This window comes from Chrysochloris asiatica, unplaced genomic scaffold (assembly GCF_000296735.1).
Source record: "Chrysochloris asiatica unplaced genomic scaffold, ChrAsi1.0 scaffold00088, whole genome shotgun sequence".
Taxonomy (NCBI): Eukaryota; Metazoa; Chordata; class Mammalia; order Afrosoricida; family Chrysochloridae; genus Chrysochloris; species Chrysochloris asiatica.
Genome location: NW_006408606.1, coordinates 2,608,551 through 2,615,352, shown reverse-complemented (window position 1 = coordinate 2,615,352; position 6,802 = coordinate 2,608,551).

Genomic DNA, 6,802 nt, shown 5'->3' with positions numbered 1-6,802 from the left:
ATCTTTTTTCTTGAATACTTCAAAGAGACTTAGGGCAGTAGATTTGCCTGATGCCATACATCCTTTGATTTCTTGGCCATTGCTTCCATGAATATTGATTATAGATCTAAGCAAAGTGAAGTCTTTGACAAGTTCAATCTTTTCTCCTTTTGTTATGTTATTGGTCCAGTTATGAGAACTTTGTTTTCTTTACATTGACATCCAATCCACACTGAAGGCTATTGACTTTTAAATCCTCTTCACTTCCAGCAAACAAATTTGAATCATCTGCATATCCCAGGTTATTAATAAGTCTACCTCCATTCTTGATGCCATGTTATTCCTCATAAAATCAGGCTTCTTAATTTATTTGCTCAGCAAACAGATTGAATAAATGTGGAAAGTAATACAACCCTGGCACATAGCTTTTTTACTTTTAATCACTCTCCTTGTTCTTTTTGAATGACTGCCTCTTGGTCTATGCTCAAGTTTCTCAAGAACACAATTAAGTGTTATTGAATGCCTGTTTGTCACAGTGTTTGCCATTATCCACACAGTCAAAAGTGTTTGCCTAGTCAGTAAAGCACAAGTTAACATCTTTATGGTATTCTCTGCTATCAGCCAAGATTCATCTGATATCAACAGTGATATGTCTACTTCCACCTCCTCTTCTGAATCTGACTTGCATTTCTGGAAGTTTTCTGTCGATGTAATTTTTTATCCATTTTTAAAATTATCTTAAAAATTTACTTGCATGTGAAATTAATTATATTGTTCAGTGATTTCCACATTTCCTTGGGTCACCTCTTTTCTGAATAGGCACAAATATGGAGCTCTTCTAATCAGATGACCAGGTAGTTGTCTTCAAAATGTCTTGGTATAGGTGGGTGAGCTCTTCTAGTACTGCACCAATTTTTTGAAAGATTTCAATTTATATTCTGTCAATTCCTGAAATCTTGATGTTTACCAATGACTTCAATGCACCTTGGACTTCTTTCTTCAGTATCATTGGTTCTTGATCATATGCTACCTCTTGATCATATGCTACCTTGTTGGTGCAGTGACTCTGTGCATATCTCCCATCTTCTTTTCTTCTAATTAAAAAAAAAAAAAAAGTGTGAATTGAGTGAAGGTTTTACATTTTACAGAGCAGATCATCAGTTTCACATTCAACAAACCTGTTTACAGAGCAGATCATCAGTTTCACATTCACATTCACTACATGGTTGTAATCCTCTCCAAGTACCAACAGTTAGCAGCTTTTACTGATATTCACTTTAACTATTGCATTCCTCCCTGTGTCTCCTTACACTCTCATCCTTACTCTGCTAACCACTGTGTTTTTGCATATTGCCTGGTCTTTCACCCATGTTAATATGTGTCAACCCTCTAATCCATGAATAATTTTCCTGCCCCTCCCACCATAATCATCAGATTGTTTCCTCTATCAAGAAAAACTGTTCTTAACATTTTATAACATTGGTCTCATACAATTTTTGTCTTTTTGTGACTGACTAATTTTACTCAGAATAATGTCATCCAGGTTCAAACAGGTTGTGAGGTGTTTCAGAGATTCATCATTATTCGTCAATGTTTTTTAGTATTCCATTGTGAGTATGTACCAGTTTGTTTAATCATTCTTCTGATAATGGACATTTAGGCTGTCTCCATCTTTTGATATGCCCCTTGTAGACAGCATATAGAAGGATCCTCTTCTATACTTTCTGCTCTTTATGTCTCTTGACTGGTTCAGTTTGTTCATTCAAATTCAGTGTAATTATCAAAAGATATGAATTGATTGTTGTCAGTTTTTCTGTGAGATCATTTGTAGTACTGTTGAATTATTTGTTCCACATAATATTCTATGCTGAGTTTACTTTGTTTGTGTTTTTATTTCATTTTTATTTCTGTTGTATTAAGGTATACCACAACCTCCTGATTTTCTTCTTTTTTAATATTTATGCTCAGGTATATTATTTTTCTTTGAGATTACCTGTAATTTGTTGAGTTTTTCCCTTTTAAATCAGTCTGCTTTATCTTAAAATCTATGTAAACTCATTATTTGGCAGTTCTGTCTCTGCACTATTCCTTCTTTTTGCTTTGTAGTTGACTTCATTATACATTGATATATCTTGGTTCTTATTTTCAGTCTTGTAGATTTTTTTTCTTTAAATATTTCTATCTAGCTGAGTTCTGGGTAATGTCATGAATGTTGTTGATTCTCATTACAAAGAATACCCTTTAGCATTTTTTGCAGTTGGTCTGGTCATTACAAATTCCTTTAATTTTTGTTTATCAGGAAATGTCCTTACGTCACTGTCATATTTTCAGGACGATTTGCTAGATATATGATTCCTGATTGGCAATCTTTAACTTTCAGAGTTTTGTATATGTCATTCCATTGCCTTGTTTCCTCATTATTTCTGCTGAGAAATCCAAGTTTTGTCTTATTGGTTCTCCCTTGTAGATAACTTTTTGTTTTTCCTGACCTGCTCTCAGAAGACTTCCCTTGTCTTTTATTTTGGATAGTTTGATTATGATATGGCTTGGTGATTTTCTTTAGGGATCTTTTCAGTTTGGGATTTGTTCAGCTTCTTGTATGTGTATCTTCTCCTCTTTCATGATGTTAGAGAAGTTATCTTCCAAAAACTTTTTTATAATTTTCACTGTGCTTGCTTCTTCCTGTTCTGGAATTCAAATCACTCATAAGATGATCCTCTTTATGGTCTCCGATTTAACTCCTAGGTTTTCTTCAGATTTTTTCATTATTTTTTCTGATTGTTCTAGCATACTGGTATTAAGAGAATTATGTTGAAGTTCACTAATTTGGACTTCTATTGCTTAGCATCTACTACTTTACCCTTATAATAAATTGTCCATTTCTGAAATCTCAGTATTAATCTTCTGATTTCCAATTGCAGGTTTTGTAGTGTTTTAAAGTTTGCATTTATTTTGTCTGTTTGTTCTGTAGTGTTTTCCTGAAGTCTTTTAAAGTTTTTGTTTTGTTCTCCCTTTTTTTTTCTCAATCATTCTATTGATCCTTGGAAGATAAATAATTGATTTTTTAAAATCCTTTTTCAGGTAGTTCTATTACCTTCCCTTCCATAGAAACATCTTCTGTCTCTGAAACTTGGTCATTTCCTTGAGCCATTCTCTCTTGTTTTTTTTTTTGTTTTTTTTTTTGTGTGTGTGTGTGAGAGCTAAAATTGTCTGTTATTTCAGGGGTATTGTGAGGTTGTCATATTTTTAAAAACAAACAATGCACTTGTTGGACAGGAGGGGAGTAATTTCTGGTGGTTTTTGTTGTTATGTGTCATTGAGTTGGTTCCAACCCATAGCAACTCTGTTGTATAGGGTTTATGAGGAGGAGCTGGCAAGCTTGAATTGCCAACCTTGTAGTTCAATCTGACTTTGTGGTCCAGTGCATTAACCCACAATGCCACATCAGGACTCTCTGGTTGTTGTTGTTGTTAAGTGCCATCGAGTCAATTCCAACCCATAACAACACTGTATAGGTTTTCCGTGGAGCAGCTGATGAGCTTGAACTACCGACCTAGCAGTTCAAATGGCTCTCAGCTCTAGTTCCCAGTGGCTAGGTCAGTGTCCATGGGCTCAGTAGTTCTCAAGTCTCCCCAAACTTCAGGTCAACCAGCCCTTCCTCTTCTCTCTCTCATCTCAAGGGCAACAGGAGTCCATAGAACATAGTAAAACTCAGCCCATGTCTTCATTAATGCTTTCCCTTGTTTCCACTCACATGTAGACCAGCATGGTCACCAGCAAGTTACAAGCATTTTCATGTGTTCCTTTTGAGTTTCAGTCTTAGAAGGGGGTTTGTCATGAAGAGCCTTGATGTCTTGCCTTGATGGATCCCAGGCAAACAGCTTATTTGCTCTTGTAATAGCCAAAAAGTCTGTTTTGTGGTTTTTTTTTTTTCTTTTTTCCTGCTGGTCTTTCTTTCAAGAAATATCTTCTGTTCCTCTAGCCATCCAGGATTGTCTGCATGTCCTTTCGAGTGGGAATATCCTACCTCAGAAAATTCTGGATGGGGCTCATGATTCCACGTATCACCCAATATTCTACAAAGGCTCAACAAGAAGTCTACTTCACTGGGCAAATTCTACAACTTCTCTTAAGTATTCCAATCAGTTGTAGGTTAAAGACTGGCTTACAAACTTTCTGTAATCATGTTTCCTGGTATTCCATTCTATCTGACATTAAATGTCTATTTTGCAATAGCAGGCAAGGGAAAATGATATCCACAAGACAGTCAAGCACCTTAACATTATTTCCTCTCTTTTACCCCATTAGCCTATGCCTCAATCCCTGTGTCACTGAGCCCTGTTGTTCCAAGTTTGAGTACACATCACTATGTACTTCTGTCCCATTTAGCCCATACAAACCTACTTAAGTGTTCCCCTATCTTCCTTGGTCTTCTACCCTCCCTTATGTGTATTTCCCTCCCCTTTCTTGTATATTGTCCTCCCATCACCCAAGATATGATGTGACTATCCCCTAACCTGTGCTTTACTGTTCCCTCCCTACCATTCCTGGTAACAAACAAATATTTTTTGTCTTTTAGAATGGACATTTTTTCTTGAGTTTTAACACTAGTGGTATTATGTAATATTTGTCCTTTTGTGACTGACTAATTTCACTCAGCATAATGTTCTCAAAGTACAACCCAAGGTAGCATAGTATTCCATTCTGTGTATGTACCAAAGTTTATTTATCTATTCTTCCATTGATGGACACTTAGGCTATCTCCATCTTTTTGCTATTGTGAATAACGCTGCCTTAAACATTAATGTAGATACATCTACTCATGTTTTTGCTTGTATTTTTTTGTGGATATGTACCAAGTAGGGGAATTGCTTGGTCATAAGGTATTTCTTACCTTATGATATACCTTATGAACACTGAATGGTTTAAAACTAAGAAATGTGTGCGACAGGGTTGTATTCTTTCACCATACTTATTCAACCTGTACGTTGAGCAAATAATCTGAGAAGCTGGGTTCTATGAAGAAAAGCATGGCATCAGGATTGGAGGAAGACTCATTAACAACCTGTGATATGCAGATGATATAACCTTGCTTGCTGAAAATGAAGAAATTTTAAAACATTTACTGATGAAGATCAAAGAGCACAGCCTTTGGTATGGATTACATCTCAATGTAAAGAAAACAAAAATACTCACCATTGGACCAGTAAACAGCATTCTTATCACTGGAGAAAAGATTGAAGTTATCAAGAACTTCCTTCTTGGATCAAGTATCAACACTCATGGAAGCAGCAGTCAAGACATCAAATGACGTGTTGTATTAGGCAAATCTTCTGCACAAGACCTTTTTTAAAGTGTTAAAGAGCAAAGATGTCAGCTTGAGGACTAAGGTGTGCCTGACCCAAGCCATAGAATTTTCAATAACCTTATATGGATGCAAAAGCTGGACAGTGAATAAGGAAGACTGTAGAAGAATCGATGCTTTTGAGTTATGATGTTGGAGGAGAATATTGAAGGTGCCATGGGCTGCCAAAAGAACCAACAGATCTGTTTTGGAAGAAGTGCAGGCAGAGTGCTCTTTGGATGCCAAAATGGCCAAACTCTGTCTCTCATACTTCCAACATATTGTGAGGAGGGACCAGTTGCTGGAAAAGGATATCATGTTTGGTAGTGTGGAGCGTCAGAGAAAAAGAGGAAGACCTCCAGCGAGACAGATTGGCAAAGTGACAGCATCAATGGGCTCAAGCATGGCAACAATAGTGAGGTTGGCCCAGGATCAGGCAGTGTTTTGTTCTGCTATGCATAAGGTCGCTATGAGTCAGTACCGACTCGATGGCACCTAACAATAACATGTATCATTGCAAAAATTTTCCCCCATTTTTGGGCTCTTTTTTTGTTCTTTTGGTGAAATCTTTTGATGGACATGTATTTTTAGTTTTTAGTATGTTCCAATCATTCATTTTGTCTTCCTTTGTTTGTATATATATTTTTTGCAATATTTAGTAATCTATGTGCATTCTGTATCAGAGATCTTAAATTTGTCCCTATTTTTTCTATGATGAATTTATAGCCTTGGGATTTACATTTTGGTCTTTAATACATGATGAATTAGTTTTTGTATAACATGTAATATAAAGAGCTTGTTTCATTATTTTGCATATTGATGTCTAGTTTTGCCACCACCATCTGTTGAAAAGAGTATGTCCTCCACATTCAACGTACTTTGGGCCTTGTTAAAGATCAGTTGGCTATATTTAGATGGGTTAATTTCTGGATTCACAATTCTGTTCCATTGATCTATGTCTCGTTGTACCAGTACCAGACTCTTTTGATCACTGTAGTGCTGTAGTAAATTTTGAAGTCAAGGTGCGAGAGGCCTCCAACTTTGTTCTTCTTAAGCAGTGCTTTGCTAATCCTGTGTCTTTTCCTTTCTATATAAAGTTTATAATGATTTTTTTCAATCTCTTTAAAGAATGTTGTTAGAATCTGGATTGAAATTGTATTATATCTGTAGAATGCTATGGGTAGTATTGACATTTTCACTATGGCAAGTTTTCCTATCCAGGAACATGGTATAGTCTTCTATTTTTGTAAATCTCTTTTGATTTCTTATAGTAGTGTTTTGTAGTTTCCTTTGTATAAGTCTTTTCTTTCTGTGGTTAGATTTATTCCAAAATATTTCATCCTTTTCATGGCAATAAATGGTATTGCTTTTCCACTTTCCTTTTCAGTGCTGTCATGTAAAGAAGAATCCAACTAATTTTTGTATATTGATCTTATATCCTGTCACAGTGCTGAATCTTTCAGTGGCTTCCAGTAGTTG